Source organism: Bos indicus x Bos taurus, chromosome 16 (genome assembly GCF_003369695.1).
Source record: "Bos indicus x Bos taurus breed Angus x Brahman F1 hybrid chromosome 16, Bos_hybrid_MaternalHap_v2.0, whole genome shotgun sequence".
Classification (NCBI taxonomy): Eukaryota; Metazoa; Chordata; class Mammalia; order Artiodactyla; family Bovidae; genus Bos; species Bos indicus x Bos taurus.
This window is the reverse complement of record NC_040091.1, coordinates 72,135,656-72,162,435: the sequence shown is the minus strand read 5'-3', so window position 1 is coordinate 72,162,435 and position 26,780 is coordinate 72,135,656. Positions and strand designations below refer to the sequence as shown.

The window sequence follows — 26,780 nt, the reverse complement described above, 5'->3', positions numbered from 1 at the left end:
GGTGGGGGTTGAACATCTCTTTGCCATAGTACAGCTGTTACAGGTTTTATCTTAGAGTTCTGGAAGAAGTAGCTGTCAGGCTGCCATCCGAGCAGTGAACTGTGGCAAAGCAGAATGGCCGTGGGCCTCGGGAAGATGCGTTGTCAGGGGAGGGGAGGAGTCAGACAGTTTCTCCCCGCGTTTTGAAGTGGGCTCTCCTAAAAGACAGCGCTCGCCTCATGGGAGGTTTGCTGGGTATCCTGGAGCTCCACTTACCTGACCGTGGAGGTCATGAACCCATCACTTATCTGTACGGATTTTCATAGATAGGATTCCCACCGAAAATAATCCATAAACAGTCTATAATGGGAAGAGCAAAGAGTTTTATTTGAGCCAAGCCGAGGACTATAACCCAGAAGACAGTCTTTCAGATTACTTGAAACAGCTGCCCCAGAGAAGTGTGGTTTTCAACACAGTTTGATATCTTGTCAGAATAAAGAACATCAAATAAGTCAGGGATACATGTCTTCAAGGTTAAAAAATAAATGAAAGATCATGTACACAGTGAGTCAGCACGGCTTTGGCACCTGGGAACGTAGTCTGATCTTTGAGGGAGGGCCAGTATTAGCATCCCAGGACAGGGATGCATCAGTCTTTATTTTTAACATGATATTCTTTACTACTAGTCAGCATGTCCTTTTCTTTAATAATTAAAGCAGATGGGCAATGTATGTTTGATAGGCTACAAACAGGCTGTTTTAGTTAGCATAAAATTCAAGTTAATACCTGTACAAGCCAGAATGACTTCCCCAGACCTCACTATATGAAAATTTCTTTTATCACAACCAACTTTCCTCCTTCTCCCCAGATAACCTGTGTTCCAGGCTTTTCACATACCTCTTACCTGTTTATGGAAAGCATTGTAAGTTCATCAGAACCTTGAATTGTCGGGCACTAGGAATAGAGAGCGAATTGAGACTTTGAAATTCTGGGGTGTAAAACCTGTTCTAGAACTCTGCGACTTCTGTGAAAAGTGACGCCTTTCCATAGTGGAGTGATAGATTTCCACTGTGCTTGAATAAAATCAGACTCATCCTCTTCAACAAAGGCCATGTGACTTGGCTCCTCCCCACCTTCCGAGGAGCCTCTTACTGCCCTGTGGTTGCCCCCTCTTCCCCACCAGGCTGAGCTCCTTGTTCTTTTTCAGACGTCACCAGCATCGTCTGGTCTCAGGGCACCATGTTGGGCTCTTCGCTGGCTCTTCCGGTTAGAGCGTTCTTTCCTTTCATCATTGTGTGTCTTCTTGTCATTTGTACCTCAGCTTAAACGTCCTTTCCCAGAGAAGCGTTCCTTGGTGACCCAAATGGAAATAGCCAGGCAGCGGTTTACATCACCTGATTTTATTCTCTGCTTGGGGCTTATCGCCGTCTGAATTTTCCCTTGTTTGTCTTTCACCACTGAACGTATGTTCCATGGAATAGAAACCTTATTTAAATTCATCATCCTTAACCTGTATGAGAAAAGAATCTGAGAAAGAATGCATATTTGTATATGAATAACAGAATCACTTTGCTGTACTCCTGAAACCAACACAGCATTGTAAATCAACTATACTCCAATAAAATTTTTTAAAACATGAAATATAAATCTTAGATCAAAAGATTCATCCACACTGTAGCATGGGAAAAAAAATTGTCATCCTGGTGTTCCCAGTGCCTACAGCTATAAGTTGCTGATAATTGACATTCTATGACTAGTTGTTATATAGGAATAGGGCCGTTGGTCAGGCAAAATTCCTTTATGTTTACTGCTAAGAGTTGGCTTCCTTGGTAGACTGGCTTGGGGTTCAGAGAGATGAGTTTTAGTCATAACCCTGCATGTGTGGCAAGTCCCTTCAGTCATGTCTGACTCTTTGCGACCCCATGGACTATAGCCCACCAGGCTCCTCTGTCCATGGGATTTTCCAGCCAAGAATACTGGAGTAGGGTGCCATTTCTTCCTCCAGGGGATCTTCCCAACTCAGGGATCAAATCTGCATCTCTTATATCTCCTGCGTTGGCAGGTGGGTTCTTTACTGGTAGTGCCATGTGTAGTCACTAATTCTGCGATCTTGGAAAAACCACTTGCCATCTCTGAATCTCAGTGTCGTTATCTGTAAAGTGAGAATCATAGTATTTACCCAAAGAACCCCTAAAGGATGCTTGAGAGGAGGAGCTGTGGTAAGGGATGTACAGACTCTGTGTAAACGTCTAATCACTCAACAAATGGGAATTATCATCACTTATTTATTTGAAGGACATGGAACTACCATGATGCCTCTAGAAACTTGGGAAAAAGGATAGTGGAGCCTGTTACAAACAGCAGGGCGTGGTGTCAGCGCACTGTGGAGCAGAGATGTGGGTCTCGGTCAGCACTGGTCTAATGGGAGCTTCACTGGAGGATTTATCTTCCCCGTGAAAACCTTCTGCCAGCAGAAAGGGAGGTGGTTTGGCTAGAACTGGCCTGGGAAGTATCCAAAGTCTTGATAATACTCATTTAGCAGTTGACTGGGGAGGGATGATCCACCGTTCCAGAGATTCGCAGCAGCAGAATATTCCAGTTGTGGGCAGACGATGCCATCTCTCAGAGCCGGATGCATTAAAAGTTCCCTGGTTTCTTCTCACTAAGCAATTCTTAGTGCCTGATAGATTTCCTGTGTGGCTGACCAGAAAGAAAAGTGGCTGTCTTAGGGAGAATAATGAGGGCAAAGTTACCTTACTGTGCATGCTAAGTCGCTTCAGTCATGTCCAACTCTTTGCAACCCTATGGACTGTAGCCCGCCAGCCTCCTCTGTCCATGGGATTCTCCAGGCAAGAGCACCGGAGTGGGCAGGTGATGGTTCTCACCCTACCTTGGTACGCTGGTGTTCGAGTATTAGAGTCTGTCTCTGTGAGCTCGGTGGATATGCATCTGCCCTCAGGGAGATGACAGATGGGGGTGGTGTGGAGCAGCCTGGCTGGGGTGACCTTCTCTGGGTATAGCTGCCTTGTCCAAGGGCACCCAGTCGGTATCTCAGCTTTATATTTGCAGTGTGATCTTGGTTTAAACTGATGTTCTTTCTAGCTGGAGATTGCTGAATGTGGTAATAGATTTGTGTGTGTGGCGGGGGGTTATCTGCATCACTAGTTCAGGTGGATGTACTCAAAGGGGCCAGGAGGTGGCAGTAAAAGCTAGGCAGTCCTTTGAGCAGTTCCAAGTAGACCGCGGTTTCTTAGCCTAATTTCAGCCTCTCCTGGGCAGATTTACAAGGTCTGGAAGTGGGGGTAGAGTGGTGGTACCTGGGAAATCCTGTGGACAGAGGAGCCTGGCCGTCTGCAGTCCATGGGGTTGCAAAAGAGTCAGATATAATTTAGCGATTAAACCAGCACAACAAAAAGGGTGGTGGTGTTGCTGCTGGACCGCAGAGAGGTAGTCTTATCAAAGTGGCCATTCTTATCCCATCATCACAGCGTCCATGAGTCTTACCGCTCTCAAGTTCTTTTCATGAAACTCTGTAAAATAATAATAAAAAATCTTAACATACTCTAATATTCAGATTTTTTTGTAGAACATGTGTATATAGGGTGTGGATCAGATTTCACTGGATTTTAGCTGTGAGTGTCTCCTAGCCCCTTAGCTTCTAGAGAACATGAACTTGACTTCTCATCTCATGGACTGAGCAGAGCCCAGTGCTCTTCTGAGACTTCCAGTTCATGGCCTCCCCTGTCTCTCGTCTTTTGCTTTGGTGGAGTCTGTTCTGTGTATTGAATTTATTTATTTACTCAATAGTAGTGATCATTATCTACTCTGACAGCCATTTCGTGTATATTATTTTTATATTTATTTTTAATTTCGTGGCTGCACTGCACACCACGTGGGATCTTAGTTCCAGTTCCCCTACCCAGGGGTGGAGTCTGCACCCCCTCACATTGGAAGCGTGGCATCTCAGCTCGTGGACTGCCCGGGAGGTCCCAAGTGTGTTGTTTAGGGATCATCTGCTGTCCCCCTGTGCATTGCCTTCATTATCACTGGGTACTCGGTTCTTTTTCTTAGTGCATACGTGCGCGTGCAAACACACACAGTCAGACAGACGCACACACAGACACCCCCCCCACACCCCGAACTCAAATCTCTTCAGGTAAAGCATTGGTGCATATTAGAGGATTTTAGTAACGGTTTGGCAGAGAGTCACATGAACAACTTGAAATGGACAGCTGGGGCTCCCTGGCTCCTCTGCCGGGTCTGGAACTCAGGCTGTGGTCCTGGCCATGCTGCTCCGTCCTTCTCTCTGCCCTCCTCCTCCTCCTCTTTCTGCCCTTCTCCTCTTGGGAACAAAACGAGCTCCCATTCTCGCATAGGCAGATCTTTCTGAAATGAAGCAGACACCTCACTTCCTGCTTGGTTTCTCAGCTCTTTTTACCGTGCAGCTGTGTTTCCTAGCTGACGGATGACCCTCTCTGATCCTGCCTCTCCGGTCCCTGAAGCTGCAGCGCCATTCCTGCCAGTGCTTCTCCTCCTGGCAGATTGGAACATTTAAAAATTTTTATTTTCTTGAAATATAGTTGGTTTGCAGTGTTGTGATAATTTCTACTGTAGAGCACAATAATTTGGTTATACGTATGTATACGTTCTTTTTCATACTCTTTGCCATTATGGTTTATTCCAGGATATTGAATATAGTTCCGGTGCTATCCAGTAGGACCTAGTTGTTGATCCATCCTGTATGTGATAGTCCGCATCTGCTAACCCCACACTCCCGGTCCATCGCTCATGCACAGCCTTCCCCTCTTGGCAGCCACAGGTCTGATCTCCATGTCTGTGAGTGTGTTTCTGTTTTGTAGATTCATTTCTTGGACCATTACATATCCTCACGCTTTGTGCATGTTGTTTCTTGACATTTCCTTCATCTGACTAACTTCTCAAAGCAGCTCACTTTCTGGACTACTTCCCCAATGGGTTAGATTCCGATGATGGCTCCTTCCAGCCCCAATGACTGCGATGAATGACTTTTGATTAGGAGAGCGAAGTTGAGTGTTCTGATCCTGAATTGTCACCAACTTTTAACTTTGCGCATATAATGGGAGTTGAGAAGGGCTCACTGATTGTGAAATGTCGTTTAAGTGTGAACCTTCCTCAAATCGGGTTGTGGTCAATGAAAAAGTAATGGTCATTTCATTCAAGTCAGTTCAGCAAGGTTTCATTAAGGCTCCAGAAGGGAATTGCTGCCCCTCATTCATTCTCCAGACCTGCATTAGGCACATATTGGATGCCAGCTACTGTGTAGGGGCCAGAAGTACAGAGATGAAGTAGAGGTGTCCTGGGCCAATTGCATCTATAGTTTTCGAATTCAAGAGAAATATCGGTGTTAGAGTTACGTGTTTGGAGTTCAGAGTGAATGGGTGGCCATTAAAGCTGTGGGAGCAGATGATACCAGGTGCGGAAAATGCAATCCACGTAGATCGCTGGGGTGTTGGGCACAGCCTGCTTTTCAGATATTTTTTTCCAGTGAAAGGAAAGGTGCCCAGAGTGAAACTTTTGTTTTCTGAAAGATTAAAAGAAATCATTTTATATCTTTTATCATTGGTACCTTTTAAATCATGTTCACATACTCTTAAGGACTATCACAATAGCAGAGGGAACATACTGTAATGAATCTATAGGTTAGATAAACACATTGGTAAGATCTATAAACATTTTTTCCAGAATGTTAACAGATTTGATAATTACCTGAGGATTTACTATTTGAAGAGGCTTTGATAATTTGCAGTGACTCCTTACACTATGAAATAGAATGGTGTTAAGTTTTAGTAAGCCATTTGAGCACGACTTAAATTTCTTTGTTATGTATTTTTTTATTGAAGTACAGTTGATTTACAGTGTTGTGTTAGTTTCAGGTATATAGCAAAGTGATTCAGTTATATGCACATATACGTATATATTCTTTTTCAGATTTTTCCATTATATGTTATTTAAAGATTACAAGACATTGATCTATAGTTCTCTGTGCTATACAGTAGGTCCTGTTGTTTATCTATTTTACGCATATGTTCATCCCAAACTCCTAGTTTATCCCTTCACCCATCTGGTCCCATCACTTCATGGCAAATAGTTAGGGAAACAGTGGCTGACTTTATTTTTCTGGGCTCCAAAATCACTGCAGATGGTGATTGCAGCCATGAAATTAAAAGATGCTTACTCCTTGGAAGGAAAGTTATGACCAACCTAGACAGCATATTGAAAAGTAGAGACATTACTTTCTCAACAAAGGTCTGTCTAGTCAAGGCTATGGTTTTTCCAGTGATCATGTATGGATGTGAGAGTTGGACTGTAAAGAAAGCTGAGTGCTGAAGAATCGATGCTTTTGAACTGTGGTGTTGGAAGAGACTCTTGAGAGTCCCTTGGACTGCAAGGAGATCCAACCAGTCCATCCTGAAGGAGATCAGTCCTGGGTATTCATTGGAAGGACTGATGCTGAAGCTGAAACTCCAATGCTTTGGCCACCTCAAGCGAAGAGCTGACTCATTTGAAAAGACTCTGATGGTGGGAGGGATTGAGGGCAGGAGGAGAAGGGGACGACAGAGGATGAGATGGCTGGCTGGCGTCACCGACTCAATGCACGTGAGTTTGGGTGAACTCCGGGAGTTGGTGATGGACCGGGAGGCCTGGCGTGCTGTGGTTCATGGGGTCATAGAGTCAGACACGACTGAGCGACTAAACTGAACTGAACTGAACCATAAGTTTGTTTTCTATGTCTGTGGTCTCTTTCTGTTTTGTGTACAGATTCATTTGTGTCGTTTTTTAAGTATCCACATATAAATAATATCATATGGTATTTGTCTTCTGTCTGACTTAATTCACTTAATACGATAATCTGTAAGTCCATCTACATTGCTGCAAATGGCATTATTTCATTCTTTTTTATGGCTGAGCAATATTCCATTGTGTATATACACCATATCTTTATCCGTTCATCTGTGGATGGCCACTTAGGTTGCACTTCCACGCCTTGGCTACTGTAACTTGGCTATAGAGTAATATAACTTTTTGAGGAGGTATTTATTTTACTAGAGCTCTTTGCAGAGAAACCTGGGGCTTCCTTTGAAGATGGAAGATGAGAACTTCCATCCTTTGGAACTTCCATTCATGTCCATCGAGTTGGTGATGCCATCCAACCATCTCATCCTCTGTCGTCCACTTCTGCCTTCGATCTTTCCCAGCATCAGGGTCTTTTCCAATGAGTCAGTTCTTTGCATCAGGTGGCCAAAATGTTGGAGTTTCAGCTTCAGCATCAGTCCTTCCAATAAATATTCAGGACTGATTTCCTTTAGGATTGATTGGTTTGATCTCCTTGATTGTCCAAGGAACTCTCAAGAATCTCCAACACCACAGTTCAAAAGCATCAGTACTTCAGCACTCAGCTTTCTTTATAGTCCAACTTTCATATCCATACATGACTACTGGAAAAACCATAGCTTTGACTAGATGGACCTTTGTCAGTAAATAAATGTCTCTGCTTTTTAATACGCTCTCTAGGTTGGTCATGGCTTTTCTTCCAAGGAGCAAGCGTCTTTTAATTTCATGGCTGCAGTCAACATCTGCAGTGATTTTGAGCCCAAGAAAATAAGGTCTGTCATTATTTCTATTGTTTCCCCATCTATTTGCCATGAAGTGATAGGACCGGATGCCATGAACTTAGTTTTTTGAATGTTGAGTTTTACGCCAGCTTTTTAACTCTCCTCTTTCACCTTCATCAAGAGGCTCTTTAGTTCCTCTTCACTTTCTGCCATAAGGGTAGTGCCATCTGCATATCTGAGGTTATTTGATTTTTCTCCTGGCAGTCTTAATTCTAGCTTGTGCTTCATCCAGCCTGGCATTTCGTATGATGTACTCTGCGTATAAATTAAATAAGCAGGGTGATAATATACAGCCTTGACATACTCCTTTCCCAATTTGGAACCAGTCTGTTGTTCCATGTCTAGTTCTAACTGTTGATTCTTGACCTGCATACAGATTTCTCAGGAGGCAGGTCAGGTGGTCTGGTATTCCCATCTCTTTCAGAATTTTCCACAGTTTATTGTGATCCACTCAGTCAAGGGCTTTGGTGTAGTCAATAAAGTAGAAGTAGATATTTTTCTGGAACTCTCTTGCTTTTTTGATGATCCAATGGATGTTGCCATTTTGATCTCTGGTTCCTCTGTCTTTTCTAAATCCAGCTTAAACATCTGAAGTTCATGGTTCATGTACTGTTGGAGCCTGGCTTGGAGAATTTTGAGCATTACTTTGCTAGCGTGTGAGATAAGTGCAGTTGTGCGGTAGTTTGAGCATTCTTTGGCATTGCCTTTCTTTGGGATTGAAATGAAAACTGACCTTTTCCAGTTCTGTGGCCACTGCTGAGTTTTCCAAATTTGCTAGCATATTGGGTGCAACACTTTCACAGCATCATCTTTTAGGATTTGAAATAGCTCAACTGATATTCCATCACCTCCATTAGCTTTGTTTGCAGTGATGCTTCCTAAGGCCCACTTGACTTTGGACTTGATCACACTATCGTGGTTATCTGGGTCATGAAGATCTTTTTTGTATAGTTCTTCTGTGTATTCTTGCCACCTCTTCTCAATATCTTCTGCTTCTGTTAGGTCCATACCATTTCTGTTCTATATTGTGCCCATTTTTGCATGAAATGTTCCCTTGGTATCTCTAATTTTCATGAAGAGATCTCTAGTTTTTCCCATTCTATTGTTTTCCTCTCTTTCTTTACATTGATCACTGAGGAATGCTTTCTTATCTCTCCTTGCTGTTCTTTGGAACTCTGTATTCAGATAGGTGTATCTTTCCTTTTGTGGCACAAGATTTTCCTTTGAAATTCCCTGCATATTCTCTTCTTGGATAACTTGGCCATGAGTGTGAGAATGAGTCTGGAATGTTACCTTTGAAGTTCTACCTTAGAAACAAGAGATTGAGCAAGAGAGGTGTCTTTTTTCTACACTTGAAAATCAGAAAATAGGAGTGAACAGCAACAGAAAGGTAACCTCACTTTCCCCAGGAAAATTGCTTTTGACTGTTTGATATTTGTTTTTAAACATGGAGAAAAAGAGTAGGAGGTGGATCTTCTGACTTAGAATATCTCAAACTTGATCAGACATAACCTCTCAGGACTTGTTTTGCATTTAGATTTCAGGGCTTTAACCCAAATCTACTGAACCACAATCTGAAAGGAGAGGCCTGGGAATCTCTGGGATTAACAGTTTTCTCACGTGATATTTCGGACCAAATAAACTTGATAAATACTGTTATTAATGAAGATAGTGGCAGGGCGTCGTCTTATGTGGAGACATGCTTCTTAGGCTGCCAGTTCCTAGTGATTCCAGGACTGATAAGCATGTTCATTATTCTGCCTCATGTCATTCTCTCTCTCCTCCTTCTTATAATTGGCCCTCTCGATTTTTCCCCTTTCAGACTTTCTGTGCTCACAGGATAAGAAGGAGTTGGAATTGTGCTGGTGTTAGTCCGTCTTGTTCACTGTGCCCTGCTAATGCATTTGGTTGGTGGGTGAAGAGGAAGTTGAATATTTCTGGCTAAAATTCAGGGTTCTAATGGGGGCTCTTACTGCCTCTATTTTAAATTAGCTCATACTTTGGAAAAATAAAAAGCATAAACATATAATTAACCCCTATATATTCATCACCCAGGTTCAACAATTATCAACTGGTGGCTATTTTTCTTTAACCTGTCTTCTCTCCCTTACTGTTTTGAAGCAAATCCCAGATGTATTATCATTATCCATAAGCGTCTCAGTAGTATCACTAAAGATAGTAACTCAGCTTCCCTTTTCTTCTGTTGTTTATTAAAAAGACTTTTTTTTTTTTTTTTTAAATAGCGTTTTCAGGTATACAGCAAAATTGAGAGGAAAGCACAGAGATTTCCCATATAATCCCTGTTCCTCCAGCCCATCCACTATAAACATCCCCTATCAGAGAGGGTAGCTACACTTGATGAACCTACAGTGATACATCATTATCACCCTAAGTCCATAGTTTTCAATAAGGGTTCATTCTTGGTGTTTTATATTCTAAGGGTTTGCATAAATATATGATGACATATATCCTCACTTTCTTTTGAACATCAGAATCCCCTAAGAAGACAAAATATGGCAACCTGAGACTATCCCTGAATTTGAGTTTAGGAGTTTAGGATCAAGAAGGGCAAAGTCAGTGACTTATGGCTTTTCTTTGAAAGACCTCAAGAAGATCACATTTCTCGAGTACATTATTGAATTATGGTTCACCATGGTAAATCCAGGTATATGAGGTTATGGGGATAAAAGAGAGCTTTGGCAAGGGGTTTGGGAGTGATTGAAGGGATAGTGTGGTGAAAACAATGGCAAATGAGTTGTTCCTACCTTAAAGGTAAAGATACAATGGAGCTCTGTGGAATGTACATTAGAGTCTTTTTTGAAACCTTAACTCTTCGCTGGTTGGACTTTAGAGACCCGTCTCCTAGGTGCAGGCAGTCAGAAGGTTGTGTAGCTCAGTGTTTAAGCACCAGCTGTTGTTGAAATAATGTCCGTGCACCTATCTAAATGCTAATGAAATGCTAACAAAGCCATCCATCGGCTTTTTCTCTTTCTACAACATCACAATGAGGGAAGAGGGATCAGACAGATGACATCTGATGTCTGGCTTGAAAGTGGGGGATGCAAACATATGTCAAGTAGCCTAAGGGTTTCTTCATTTTTTTACCCTTTGGAGGCATGAGATATTCCAAAGTTTGTTAAGATACACCAGAAAAAAAAATAATTTTTATAAATCCTCTCCTTGGATTAGAACCCTGAAGTTATTTGAAATTAATGCAGTGTGAATCCGAAGCTACACTGGGATTTACTACTGTGGGACTTGGTTCAATTACAGATGCTCCATGTGGTGTGAGGATAATTTCATGGTGCATGCTTGAAGAATGGGTGAGATGCCTGCTCTGTGCGGTATCATAATGGGTAGCAAGTTGCACCACAGTTATCTAAAACACTAACTATCCTTTGCTTCCCCTCTCTCCCCAATATTCCTCAGAATACTCTGGTCTTGGCTGATCCCTACCTAACCCATTATTGTGCCCAGGTAGCTGGATAACTTCTTACATAACATAAGCATATTTTTCTTTTAAGCAAAGTTGAGGTATGGAAACCTGAACTTGCTTGATACTTTGGGGAGGCAATTATTTGCTTCCTAAAGGGATTTTTTGACTCCTGGAGGGTTTGCAATAGAATAGTTTAAATAGTAGTTAATTTTCAATTCTTTTTGCACCTAGATTTTTGCAGAGCACTTCTTTTGGGCAAAGTGAGTCACATTGAGGTATAAAAATTCAAACAGTAATCTACACCTGGTCTCTACCTGCAAATTTGCTTTTCAGAGTTTTCAGGTCACTCAGCTCCATGAAAATTTCCCTTGTTTTCCCACATGACTTCATTAAATCTTACAGAGCTGTATGTGTGGTTGGACTTTGCTTTTGCTGCATAGGGTCTTCTTCCCTCACAGGTTTTGGATGGAGAAGGGCTTTTGTAGACTTAAATTCTTAATTCAGTTTGTCTATTCTGTTACATGACAATGATCATTTTGCAAAGATTTTAAATTCATTTTACCATTTAAAAATGCTTCTGGAACACCTTGATATTTGTTAAAGATTTATTTTGTGATGTTTAAGATTTATTTTGATTTTGTGCTTTATTGTGGTTTATAGGTTTTCCCCTAAAGATATTAACAATTTTGCAGTTAAAGAGGACAGGCAGGGACTTCCCTGGTGGTCCAGTGTTTAAGAATGTGCCTTCCAATGTAGGGGGTACAGGTTTGATCCCCGGTCAGGGATCTAAGATCCCACATGCCACGGGGCAACTAAGCCCGTGTGTTGCAAGTACTGAACCCTCGCACCGCATCCAGAGAGAAAGCCTCATGCCGAGGTGAAGATCTGGCATGCTGCAACTGCGACCCAATGAAGCCAAAACAAAATGAAACAACAGCAAAAAGAGAATGGGCAAATAGGATTTGGTATTCTATCCAGATAACCTTTTTTCCTCTAGCAACAAACCCTTTCTTTGAGGAGAGGCATTGTGGGGGTTTGTACTCTAACAAGAAGAAAGTTTTGAAAACTAGCTTTTGAGTTAACTTATATGCCCAAAGATTAAGCATTTTGGAAGGTAAACTCTCTGAGTTTCTGAGTTAATAACTACGTATTTTGATGCTAAGAGGATCAGGATTCTCAAACCTGTGAACCCAGATCTGCTCAGCGCAGTGCATTTGTTTCTTGCATATCTTTGCTTACAGTGTGCTCCTTGAGGCTGGCTTTTCTGAGGATCTTCAAAGCTCTGTCTCTGCTTGTTTTTGTTTTTGTTTTCCCCCTGCTCAGAATATCTCCTTCAGCTCCTTGTAACTGTGCCCTTGTTATCCTGTCATCTGGTCTACCTCTAGACTCTGCTCTGGGTCTAGTCTCAGTTGGATGTGAGTCCAGTCCACGTGGTGACTTGGAGGCAGCAGATCCAGGTTCACGTGCTGACTCCGCTCTGACTCGTATTCGTGTGTGCTCTTAGGCGAGTTTTGTAACCTTTTTTGCTGCTCAGTTTCCTATCTATAAAATGTGGGTCATAATAATACCCATGCCCACCGAGAGGTATGTTGTGAGAATTAAAAATGATGTCGCATACTGCTTGACATATAGAAAGAGTGAGTACTTCGTAATCAGTAGCTGCTATTATTATGCCAGAATGTATTTTCAGAAACTAGTTTGTTGGTAAACTTGCCCTGACAGTGAGGCTGTATTTTACATGCATACACACACTCACGTGTGAGCTATTTAAACGGTCATTAAAATACAGTGAATGTGTGTTTACCCACCACTTAGTTGGTAAAGTCTTACCGACAGAGTTGAGGCCCCCATGGAGATCCCTCCTGATTGCCTTTCCCTCCCTCCTTCTAAATGGTAACCGTCGTCCCGAGTTGGGTGATTTTCCGCTCATGTGTTTCCTTACACGCTCACTGCATGTGTGACTTTGTTTTAAAAACAGCTGTTGGTAATGAATACTGCCCCTGGAAGAGACCCTGAGTCGTTTGGGGAGCCACATGTGAAGGGTGCAGGAGGTCCTGTCATCACTGTTGTAGGGGGAGTGAAAAGGGCAGAGCTCTGACTCAGCCCCTGTCAGCAGGGCCCCGATCTTCATCCCCTTGCTTGGCTGCTCCCTATCCTGGAGTGAGGACCAACCTGAAGACTATATCCTGGCCTGTATGTTGCTCAGAAAGAAATTGTGTGGCCAGAATGTTCCATCTTCAAGATGACTCTTGAATGACTTGAGTGTGTTCTTGCTTCATTTGTCACTCACTCTTTTGGCTCATCTCCCTTTGAGGGTTTGGGCACTTTGATAACTGCTCCTCTAGCCTCTCTGACTAACTGCCTTCTTGCCTTCTCCAAGCTCCTTGGTTTGGCATTACTTGCACTGAATACTCAGTATTTGCGTTTCTAAGAAGCAGGATTCTGTGAACTGCTCTTGGGAGAGATGCATTGGGACTACCCTCCTTTTTGAGCCTTGGAGGGTCAGTCGCTGGGTGTGGGTGGCCTTGTCATTCTCAAGCACAGCCCGTTATTTAATGCATATTATCACTGTATGAGCAGGGAATCTCGTTATACAAACCATGCCCAGGTAGGTAAATGAGAAGTGTTAACGTTAGAGATTCTGCTCAGGATGGTGTCGTGGGTGAAGTCTGAACTCATTCAGTTCACTTCAGTCGCTCAGTCGTGTCCGACTCTTTGGAACTCATTACGGGGTTCCAGCTGGTTTCTCCTGTAGCAGCTCAGTTATCCATTGAGCCCAGGAGGTGAGACACTGGCACCTGCCTGGGGGGGCTACAGGTTCAACTTGTAATCCTTAGGTTTAGGTTGAAACTATAGAATTAGCTGTAGTCATTTATTCCCGGAGCTCAGTGCCCAGGCATAATCGAAATTTCTTTCCTCTCCTCGGCCTCGGCAGGCTGGGCAAGGCTCGCGAGTACTGTTGGCATCTCTCACCAGCATGCTGTTCTTTCCTTCTTGACTTGAGTGCTTGCTCTTCTGGAGCTCCTGGTAGCAATTCCTCAGTTTTGTTATCTCATCCCTTCCCCATCAGTCACATTTACTGACTTGGTTTCTCAGCCCCAATCCATCCCCCTGACAAAGAACATTATAGAACCACTGCGAGGCAATAGCGATCTTTTTTTTTTTTTGACTACATGCTGAATGATCCTATTGACATAAAAGACAAAAACAGGCAAAACTATTGGATACTATGAGAAGCCAGGACGGTAGTTGTCCTTGGAAGAGTGGAGTGACAGCTGCGAGAAGGGGTTTCTCGGGCGCCAGTAATGTGTTTTTCAGAGGTCCTGGGCCACAGGGTGTGTTCAGTTGGGGAAAGTTCACCGAGCTGTACCTTTATGCTTTATGAAATTTGCAATAGCTCTCTCTTCTTCAGTGTCTCTGTGGGGACCTGTGAACATCACAGTAATTCTGACCACTGGTGTTGACCTTCCCAGCATGTGAGCTTCCCTTCCTCCCAATATTCCCAGCGCAGAGGCAAAAATCTTACAGTTCTATATGATTCTACTTCCTCTACGTTGTGGTTCCTGGTCTGTATTCTGGTTGACTTTATCCTTGTACTTCTGATACTTAACCCAGCTTTCATATATGAAAGGTTCTGTTTTGATTATTGTGGTAAGAACACTTAGCATGAGATCTACGCTCTTACCCATTTTTAAGTGTAAAATACAGTACTGTTTACTGTAGGCATGAAACATTCTTATAAAGAACTTTATGTGAGAAGAAACGTTTATAAAATATCTAGGCCTTCTAATCTGAGCAGAATAGTTCACAGAATAGTTGTTCACAGAATAGTTGAACAATCACAGAATAGTTCACAAAATCTAGAATAGGTTAGAGGTGGGCAAGATGAAAGTGACTGGAGTCACTGGCTTTGGAGCAGAAAAGTCTAGGGGGGAGGTCAGGGCATGGACTGACGCAGGAGCCCAGGACAGGTGGGAGTGGTGGGTCAGGGTGGCGCAAGCTGGTTGGGATGGGTACGACCGTGTGTCGGTGCAGAGACCACACGCCTCCTGAAAGGGAGTGAAGCTGGAGCCAGTACCTTTCACCGATGGTGGGCATCCCAAGGACAAGGGTCAGACAGGCAAAGATGGCCAGCGGAGCCAAAGGGTGTCTCTCTCCAATCCTTGGCAAACCATGGCATAAGACATGACTTGATCCATTCTCTGGTTTGTGAAGGCTTTTCACTAGGCAGATGCTAAATTATTCTTCAGGTGTAAGAGATCTAACAATTCAAAGAGGGATCTAGTACCACTGAGGCTCTTTTGTTTACCCCCAGGAAGAACTTCCAATGCTTAGCAACATTCAGTGGATACGTGATTCTGTATCGAGCACCTGCTTCTTAAAGGTCCTCATGTTCAGCCATGTGGGCATGGGCTTTGAGCATCTGGTCTGCTTGCAGACAATATGAGCAAGTTCAGAAATGCCCAGAAGGTAACATGCAATGCACGTGTTAATGCCACTTCTTCATGTATGCTACAGGTGATAGGGTACTAGATAGATAATTATTTCATAACTGCTGCTGCTGCTAAGTCGCTTCAGTCGTGTCCGACTCTGTGCGACCCCATAGATGGCAGCCCACCAGGCTCCCCGTCCCTGGGATTCTCCAGGCAAGAACTCTGGAGTGGGTTGCCATTTCCTTCTCCAATATTCTATATATAAGATATATAGAATACATATATTATTATATATAATATAATTATATATATAATCTATTATATATTATAATAATATATATTATTATATATAATATAGCATATAATGATATAATATATAATATATATAATTATACAATAATATATATAATATATATAAGATATATAATTATTTCATAATTAGAAATTATGAAATATTTAAATGAAATATATTTTTTTAATCTAAGAATTTATATAAAATCATCTTATATATTACAGGAAGAAAAACTTACATGCTTATAATAAAGATGAATAGAGAGAGTTTACTTTGGAAGCATGGCCTTTGGAGTGGGAGAGGTCATTGATTTTAGAAACAAGAGACCTGGGTTTTAAGATCCAGTGTTGATGACCCCTGATACTTGAGGAGGTCATATGTCTCATAAATGTTTGTGGTTTTACTCTGACATACGGGCGTAGTACTTATGATCCAGGGTTGAGTAAAAATAGCAGTGGGATAATATGTGTGAAAGTGCATGTATTTTTTCAGTCCATTCCTTCACTCAGCCAATAGCCACTGATCCTGTCCACGCGGTGCCAGGCACTGCTTGGGACTAAGGGGCTGGAGGTAGACAGGACAGCTGTGGCCCCTGCCCCATGGAGCTTATAGTGACCAGACAGAAAGCTGCCCCATGCTATAAACTTGCACGGACGCATGTGACTGTTTTGGCTGGAGCTTTTAGGAAATCTTTGTGAAATAACGGCATTAGGTGGGTCCTTGAAGGTTACAGTTTGTGCAGACAAAATGTAGAGAGGAGGACTTCTAGGAAGAGGAATGACTGTGAGCAAAGAGAAAGTAAAGGGTGCAAGTGGGTAAAATGAGTAGTTCCAAGAGGAAAAGTGAGTTGGGCCTGACTCATTTTCCCTTCACACCCTCCCCTGCCCCAATATTAGATTCTTCAGCCTCTTGTTTGAGGACCAGAACTGAGAAGGGGGGAAGCCCACATGGGAGACAGTCACCAGCTGCTTTGTATAAATTCAGATTATGGGAGGTCGTATCGCATGCAGAAAGAGTACGGATGGCTGGGTAGGTAGGGTGTCAGTGGAGGAGGGGCTGAGCACGGGAGAACCACCACATTTGGGGCCTTTTCTCAATCTCCTTCTAGAGCTCTTTGTAGAATTAATCTCCTCCTATCTCAAAAGTCTGCTTTCTTTCTAGTTTTGAGGGAGAGAAAACCTCATTCTCTTTTGGTGTGAGTTTTTTTTTTTAATTCCTGATTTCATTATTTATTACTGTTTTCGGCTCTGCCGGATCTTTGTTGCTGCATGGAGTAGCCAGTGGGGGCTACTCTCCAGCTGTGGTGCACGGGCTTCTCACTGAAGTGGCTTCTCTTGCTGCAGAGCACAGGCTGTAGGCACACAGACTTCAGTAGCTGTGTCTCCCAGGCTTTGGAGCTCAGGCTCAGTAGTTGTGGCCACAGACTTAGTTGCTCTGTGGCATGTGGGATTTTCCTGGACCAGAGATTGAACCCATGTTCCCTGCATTGGCAGGCGGATTCTTTACCACTGAGCCACCAGGGAAGCCCTCTTCATTCTCTTCTGGCCAAGTTGAATTTGAGGCCCTTCCAGTTGGAGGTGGCCCATGGGTGGTAGAATTCACCACACAGTCCCTTTGAGGCAGTCACAGGCACGCAGCTAGGACTTTTCCTTCTCCCCTTCCCAGCTTTGTTCTTGATGCTGGGAGATCCCATACCTGTGAAAGATTCTTTATTTTTTAAAAAAAATAACCTTGTTTTTTCGTTTTTGGCCTTGCCATGCAGCTTATGGGATCTTAGTTCCTTGACCAGGGATTGAACCTGGGCCCTTGGCAGTGAAAGCATGGAGTCTTAACCACTGGACCACCAAGAAATTCCCATCACAGAAGATTATTTTACTTGGTGGCAGGTCTGAATTTCAGTAGTGACTTAATCCTCAGAATACAGGAAAGGTTTTAGAATATCAGTCTACCTCCCAGAAAAACTCTGATAACAAGGCAAGTTTTCATATGACAGGGTGAATTATCAATTTAGTTACTTTACATGGAAACATTTATTAAGCATTGGTTATAGCGGTGGTTTAGTTCCTAAGTCGTGTCCAACTCTTTGCAACCCCATGGACTATATCCTGCCAGGCTCCTCTGTCCATGGGGTTCTCCAAGCAAGAATACTGGAATGGGTTGCCATTTCCTTCTCCAGGGGATCTTCCTGACCCAGGGATCAACCCTGGGTCTCCTGCATGGCAGGTGGATTCTTTACCCACTGAGCCACCAAGGAAGCAAAAATGAAAGTGAGAGTCACTCAGTCCTGTCCGACTCTTTGCAACCTCATGGACTATAGAGTCCAGGGGGTTCTCCAGGCCAGAATACTGGGGTGGGTAGCATTTTTGCTTCTCCAGTGGATCTTCTCAACTCAGGATTCGATCCAGGGTCTCCTGACTCTTTACCAACTGAGCTATCAGGGAAGCCCCCAAAGTGAAAGTGAATGAAAGTCACTCAGTTGTGTCTGACTCTTTGCAACCCCAAGGACTATGCAGTTCATGGAATTCTCCAGGCCAGAATACTGAAGTGGGGAGCCTTTCCCTTCTCCAGGGGAGCTTCCCACCCCAGGGATCTTAACCCAGGTCTCCCGCATTGCAGGTAGATTCTTTACCAGCTGAGCCATAAGGGAAGGCCAGATATTAATTAGGTGCCGAATACAAGAGGCGTAAGATATAATTCCTGACTTTGAGAAGCTTGTGGTCTCGCAGGACAGGTACAATTGTGGTCTGGTGTGATAATTACATGGGGCTTCCCAGTTGGTTCAGATGGTAGAGAATCTGCCTACAATGCAGGAGACCTGGGTTCAATCCCTGGGTCAGGAAGATCCCCTGGAGAAGGGATAGGCTACCCACTCCAGTATTCTTGGGCTTTCCTGGTGGCTCAGATAGTAGAGAATCTGCCTGCAATGCAGGAGACTTGGGTTCGATCCCTGGGTCGGGAAAATCCCCTGGAAAAGGGAATGGCAACCCACTCCAGAATTCTTGCCTGGAGGATTCCAGGGACAGAGGAGCCTGGCGGGCTACAGTCCATGAGGGCAGCACAGACCATGAGAACATAGTTTGGTGAGAGCCTGGACAGAGCAGAGGCCTGCATGGCTCACCCCCTTATCTTCAAGTTTTTGTGTAAATGTCCTCTTTTTGGTGAGGACATTTTAAGGTGTTTTAAGGACATTTTAAGGACATTGTTTAAAGGTGACTCCCCTTTAAACAATAGCAACACTCGCCACTTCTGAATTCTGAGTTCCCTTATCCTGTTCTTTTTTTTTTTCTTTTTCCATTGCATTTTTCACCCTCTGTCTCAGTTGGCTGTTGCCGAATAACAAACCATCCTCAAACTTGGTTGAAAACAGTGATTTCCTGTCTCGCTGTTCTGTTGGTTGATGGAAATTGGTTGGGTGGTTCTTGCTTGGGTGGTTGGTGGTTCTTGCTTGGTGGTTCTTTCCTTCTCCTGTGGTTGCTGCCAGATGTCAGCTGATGCTTCAGGCATCTGAAGGTTCTACTGGGCAGGACATCCAAAGTGGATGTCCTACACTTCGTTGCAGCTGAGGGTGACTTGATGGGGAGCTCAGCTGGTGCTGTCCTCCATAGCATCTTGACGTGGCCTGGCTACGTGGCTCAGGTATCTTGCAGCCTGGCAACTGGATCCAAGGGTGAGCATTCCAAGGGGCAGGAAGCAGAAGCCACTAGGCCAATGGCAGGCTACATTTGGAATTAGAACAGCATCACTTTTTCTGTCTCTCTGGGTCCTAGGATCTGCCTGGATTTACTTTTGATGGGGGAGTGAAAAGATTACATTATAGAAGGGCACGTGGGAGAGAAAATACCATAGCAGCCACTGTTGAAGAATACATTCTGCCATGCTTTCTTAGTATTCATATAGAATTTGCTTATTTTTATGTCTGCTTTTTGTTGACTCCTGTGAGGGTGGAAGCCCTATGAAGGCTGGAATATCCACTGAATAATATGTACCAAGCATCTACACCCTAACTTGGCACAAGGAATAGTTATTAAATGTTCTAAGAAATGTGTCTAATCCATTGTGTTCAGATTGTCACCTGTTGTAGAGGTGTGGGTTTTTTTTTAACCCTGCTTCTGGTTTATATTCTTTGCTGTCACTTTTACATTTACATTCTTTGCTGTCACTGACCCTAATAGAGCCAGACATCCTGGAATGTGAAGTCAAGTGGGCCTTAGAAAGCATCACTACGAACAAAGCTAGTGGAGGTGATGGAATTCCAGTTGAGCTATTTCAAATCCTGAAAGATGATGCTGTAAAAGTACTGCACTCAATATGCCAGCAAATTTGGAAAACTCAGCAGTGGCCACAGGACTGGAAAAGGTCAGTTTTCATTCCAATCCCAAAGAAAGGCAATGCCAAAGAATGCTCAAACTACCGCACAATTGCACTCATCTCACATGCTAGTAAAGTAATGCTCAAAATTCTCCAAGCCAGGCTTCAGCAATATGTGAACCGTGAACTTCCTGATGTTCAAGCTGGTTTTAGAAAAGGCAGAGGAACCGGAGATCAAATTGCCAACATCCACTGGATCATCGAAAAAGCAAGACAGTTCCAGAAAAACATCTATTTCTGCTTTATTGACTATGCCAAAGCCTTTGACTGTGTGGATCACAATAAACTGTGGAAAATTCTTCAAGAGATGGGAATACCAGACCACCCGATCTGCCTCTTGAAAAATTTGTATGCAGGTCAGGAAGCAACAGTTAGAACTGGACATGGAACAACAGAGTGGTTCGAAATAGGAAAAGGAGTTCGTCAAGGCTGTATATTGTCACCCTGTTTATTTAACTTCTATGAAGAGTACATCATGAGAAACGCTGGACTGGAAGAAACACAAGCTGGAATCAAGATTGCCGGGAGAAATATCAATAACCTCAGATATGCAGATGACACCACCCTTATGGCAGAAAGTGAAGAGGAACTCAAGAGCCTCTTGATGAAAGTGGAGAGTGGAAAAGTTGGCTTAAAGCTCAACATTCAGAAAACAAAGGTCATGGCATCCGGTCCCACCACTTCATGGGAAATAGATGGGGAAACAGTGGAAACAGTGTCAGACTTTATTTTTCTGGGCTCCAAAATCACTACAGATGGTGACTGCAGCCATGAAATTAAAAGACGCTTACTCCTTGGAAGGAAATTTATGACCAACCTAGATAGCCTATTCAAAAGCAGAGACATTACTTTGCCATCAAGGGTTCGTCTAATCAAGGCTATGGTTTTTCCTGTGGTTATGTATGGATGTGAGAGCTGGACTGTGAAGAAAGCTGAGTGCCAAAGAATTGATGCTTTTGAACTGTGGTGTTGGAGAAGACTCTTGAGAGTCCCTTGGACTGCAAGGAGATCCAACCAGTCCATTCTGAAGGAGATCAGCCCTGGGATTTCTTTGGAAGGAATGATGCTAAAGCTGAAACTCCAGTACTTTGGCCACCTCATGCGAAGAGTTGACTCATTGGAAAAGACTCTGATGCTGGGAGGGATTGAGGGCAGGAGGAGAAGGGGACGACAGAGGATGAGATGGCTGGATGGCATCACTGACTCGATGGACGTGAGTCTGAGTGAACTCTAGGAGTTGGTGATGGACAGGGAGGCCTGGCGTGCTGCGATTCATGGGGTCGCAAAGAGTCGGACATGACTGAGCGACTGATCTGATCTGATCTGATAAATCAGGGACCTCATCTCTTTATTCAACACTGTATTGCTCAGTATCTGGTAAGTGGTTGGTGCTCAGTAACTATATATTAAATTAATGCATAAGTTATTGATTCTGCTTGAAACAGAGAAGTTATGAAGAATAAACTATGTTTGAACTGGGATCTGAAGGGTACATGGGATTGTTCCAAGAGAAGGGGGAATAGGGAAGAAAGGGAGAGGAAAACATTGAGAGCCAAAGGGAAGGATAAATGGGACTGTAATGAAACTGACCTGTGAGTCTCCTGAGGCCTGGGTTCTCCACATGATATGGCCCCCAGGCTGCCTTTTATAACATGTAGCTAGTGATTCAGCTGTCAGGCGCTTGGGGCAGGCATGCTTGTTGAATGAATGAGCATAGCATATGAACTCATCTATAAATTTTTTGACAGAAAGGTGTTAGGTTAGGCAGAAACTAATCTTAACTCCTGGTAGTGAGGGGTCTTTTAAATATAAACTCAGAAAAAAATATTTTAAAGTATTTTAAAATAGCTAAGTTTTGCATTTTTGAATATAACAAAAGTGAGCTCTATGTATAAATGTCAAATAACCTTTCATCAGACTACAGTCACTTGTCTTGTTTCTTTTAAAATTTTTATTGGAGCGTAGTTGATTTACAATGTTGTGTTCAGTTCAGTTCAGTCACTCAGTTGTGTCTGACTCTTTGCGACCCCATGAACCACAGCACGCCAGGCCTCCCTATCCATCACCAATTCCCGGAGTTTACCCAAACTCATGTCCATTGAGTCAGTGGTGCCATCCAACCATCTCATCCTCTGTTGTCCCCTTCTCCTCCTGCTCTCAATCTTTCTAGCATCAGGGTCTTTTCCAGTGAGTCAGCTCTTTGCATCAGGTGGCCAAATTATTGGAGTTTCAGCTTCAACATCAGTCTTTCCAATGAACACCCAGGACTGATCTCCCTTAGGATGGACTGGTTGGATCTCCTTGCAGTCCAAGGGACTATCAAGAGTCTTCTCCAACACCACAGTTCAAAAGCATTGATTCTTGGCGCTCAGCTTTCTTCACAGTCCAACTCTCACATCCATACATGACCACTGGAAAAACCATAGCCTTGATTAAATGGACCTTTGTTGGCAAATTAATGTCTCTGCTTTTTAATATGCTGTCTAGGTTGGTCATAACTTTTCTTCCAAGGAGCAAGCATCTTTTTATTTCATGGCTGCAGTCACCATCTGCAGTGATTTTGGAGTCCCCCCAAAAAAGTCAGCCACTGTTTCCACTGTTTCCCCATCTATTTGCCACGAAGTGACAGGACCAGATGCCATGATCTTAGTTTTCTGAATGTTGATCTTTAATCCAACTTTTTCACACTCCTCTTTCACTTTCATCAAGAGGCTCTTTAGGTCTTCTTCACTTTCTGCCATAGTTAGTTTCAGGTATATAGCAAAGTGAATTGTACATACACACATATCCACTCTTTTTTAGATTCTTTTCCTATGTACATCATTACAGAGTATTGCGTAAATTTCCCTGTGCCACACAGTAGGTCCTTGTTTGTTATCTATTTTACATACAGTAGTGTGTGTATGTCAATCCCAGTCTCCCAATTTATCCCTCTCCGCTATCCCCCTGGGTAACGATAAGTTTGTTTTTTACATCTGTGATTTTGTTTCTGTTTTGTAAACAAGTTCATTTGTACCATTTTGGGGGCTTCCCAGTAGCTCAGACAGTAAAGAATACACCTATAATGCAGGAGACCAGGTTTGATCCATGAGTTGGGAAGATCCCCTGGAGAAGGGAATGGCTACCCACTCCAGTAATCTTGCTTAGAGAGTTCCATGGACAGAGGAACCTGGCAGGCTACCGTCCATGGGGTCTCAAAGAGTCTGACACAATTGATTAGGATTCCACATATAAGCAATATCATAGGATATTTGTCTTTCTTATGTTGCCTTCTAACAGATCATATGCCTAGTGGGAGATTGCTAACCCTTAGGCTTAACCCTGAAACCTTAGACCAAATCGTACACAGGAAAGACTAATCTTTAGGTCAAGGGGAAAGACGAATGAGCCACGCGTCTTTCATACGATGATGCAAATCAATAGCAAGGAGGCAGAATTGTTAAATTCATGAGTATAAACACATTTTTTTTCCTGAAAGACTAAACAATGCAGAAATTACAGTTATAATGCTTTTACAACCACTATTCACATTTCTTTTTCTATGAGCTTATGAAGCAGTTACTAAACTGTCAGGAAAAAAAAATAAGCCTTTTGTATATTAATCCATAAAAAATAATCAATATCAGATAAATAGGGCACTTGTTTCATATTGCTAAATATATGATTTCTTATGCTTTCCATCCGTATTGAGGAAAAAGTCCCCAGTAATCTTATCTTCAATGAGGTCTAGCCATAGAATGCTATTAAACATCTGTACAAAATTAACCCTTCCCTCATAGCCCATTTCCGTATGACGTGAAGTCGCTCAATTGTGTCCGACTCTTCGCAACCCCATGGACTGTAGCCCGCCATGCTCCTCTGTCCATGGGGATCTTCCAGGCAAGAATACTGGAGTGGGTTGCCATTTCCTTCTTCAGGGGATCTTCTCGACCCAGGGATGGAACTTGGGCCTCTCGCATTGCAGGCGGTGAAGACTGTTTCCAAATGGTGAAGACTGTTTGCAAATGGTGATCCATAAAAATGTTGATTCAGCTATGGATTGTAATTCATTTGCCTCATGTATAACAACTGTACAAAAATAATGTCAAATTAAAGGCAGTATTTGAGACAAGGAGTAGCCCATTCTCCCTGATCTTTCACCCTGTTAACAAGGAAAAGAGACATCTGATGCTTCATCTATAAAAGACCCCTGGGCGGCCTTAGCCTCCCTGAGCTTCGGTAGATAGAGTCTTCCACAGGCCCTTTGATGTCTTCTGTTCTTCAGGCTGATCGTTGTCAGCTCTGGAAGCTTTGTGCCTTTCAATTAGTCTTTCTCACCCATGTCCTGCCTTTTGGTAGCTCTGGGATTTTTCTGACTAGAGCCTGGGGGTTCATATTGGAATAGTTTATAGTTTCCCTCACTGCCATACTAGACAGTGCAACTGATATCTTCACCATTCAGTATATTCCTGTGGCACTCCCCCTGCCCAGAAGCTTTTAAGATGGTGTTAACACACATCTCCCATTTCTTGTGTATACATACACACACACACACACACACACACACACATATTCACACACACACACATCAGCTTTTTTCTTATCTCTTATCATACATCCAAGAAGGCTACCATTTTATAGCAGCTCTTGCAACAAATAAGACCGTAGTCTGGTTTCCAAAAAGAACATTTTTGCCAGCTCCTGAATGTGACGGACACGTGGTGATTGCTGGGGTTTCCTCCTTGTGGGACAGGTAGCTCTCGGATTTGAACCACTGTTAACTCCTGAATGTGACTGACACATGGTGATTCCTGGGGCTTCCTCCTTGTGGGACATGTAGCTCTCGGATTTAAACCGCTGTTAACTCCTGAATGTGACGGACACGTGGTGATTGCTGGGGTTTCCTCCTTGTGGGACAGGTAGCTCTCGGATTTGAACTGGTGTTTACCTTTGCTCAAACTGTTTATTTCGGCTTCCCAGGTGGCACTGATGGCAAGAACCCACTTGCCAGTGCAGGAGACATAAGAGACATGGGTTCAATCTCTGGGTCGGGAAGAGATTACACTCCATTATTCTTGTCTGTAAAATCCCACGGACGGAGGAGCCTGGTGGGCTACAGTCCGCAGGGTTGCGAAGAGTTAGATACAACTGAAGTGACTTAGCATGCAGGCATGCACACTGTGTATTTAGAAAATGGCTAATGTATTTTCTTCTGGCTCAGAGTTACTATTTACAGCCACACGTTTCGTGGCATTGATTGCCATGTAACATCAAAAGGACCAGGCAGTAGTATCTCCTGCTACTACTAGTTTAAGGCTTAGTGATTTCCTTCAGGTTATCCCATGGATAAGCCGATCAGCCCTGTCACTATTGCTGGCCTGCATCATTTCCCTGCACACCGGGGAAGGTGAGTTTGGAGGCTGGACAACACGTGGTCACAGGGTCATCTACTCCAGGGTTTCCTTGGGCACTTTGCCCTTGTTCTCCTGGCTTCACCTCCTCACCCCGCTACTGAGGCCAGCAGCTTGCCCAGGTTCACGGTTCCCCACAGACCGATAGCTTAGGTTCCCACCTTCCTCCCAGGGTGAAGAGGTGGGGTCAGCTGGCTCAGAAGCCCACAAAGATGTGTCGATCAGGGGAGCATCTTGAGCTCTAGCTGGAGACGCGGGTCCCGCCCCCTCTGCCCGTGGGAGCAGAGCGTGTGTCTCCACCTCAGATCTCACTCTGTGCCCACACTTGGTGTTCCTTTCCTTCCAGAAAGACACGATTCTGGCCAGGAAGATGCTGATTTTTGAAGCTTGGGGCCCTCATCTTTTTTTTTTTTTTTTAAGTAGCTTTATTGTGATACAGTTCACATATCATGCAGTTCATCCATTCAAAGTGTACAACTCACTGGCTTTATTATATCGTGGATATACTGTCTATCCGTATATGGCAACTATCATCACCATCATTTTTAGAACATTTTCATCACCTCAAAAATAAGCCCTAAGGACTTCTCTGGTGGTCCAGTGGCTACGACTCCGAGCTCCCAATCAATGCAAGAGGCCCAGGTCAGGGAACTAGATCCCACGTGCTGAAATTAAGAGTTGGCATGCTGCAACTAAAGACCCCACCTGCCGCATCTGAGACCTGGTGCAGCAGAATAAAAGGAAGCCCTACTGTTTAGCTGCCACCCCCACAGTCTCATTTCCCAGCCCCTCAGTGGTAAGGAACCGGTAATCACCTTTCTGTCTCTATTTCTGTCTTTTCTTTTCCTCTTCTGGAGTTTCATATGAATGGAATCTTACAATATGTGGTCTTTTATGGCTTACTTCTCTTAGCATGATGTCTTCAACATTCACGTTGCAGTGTGAATCTTCATTTTTTTTTATGGCTGAATAATATTCTCCTGTATGACTTACTATGTTTTGTTTATCCGTTTGTCCATCAGTGGACATTTGGGTTGCCCAACGTTTGGACTGTTGTGAATTATGCTACTGTGCACGTTTGGGTGCAAGTTGCTGTGTAGACATCTGTTTTCATTTCTCTTGGGTGTATGCCCAAGAGTGGAATTGCTGGGTCAGATGGTAACTGTGGGTTCCCCAGGCAGCACTAATGGTAAAGTTCCCACCTGCCAATCCAGGATATATAAGAGACGC

The 26,780-nt window shown here is 43.4% G+C and overlaps 1 protein-coding gene across 7 annotated transcripts in view; it reads left to right on the top strand.

The window, feature by feature from the left end:
* Positions 1-26,780, top strand: part of HHAT (hedgehog acyltransferase) — a 354,446-nt gene that overhangs the window by 104,725 nt on the left and 222,941 nt on the right. The gene's annotated exons all lie outside the window — the stretch shown is intronic.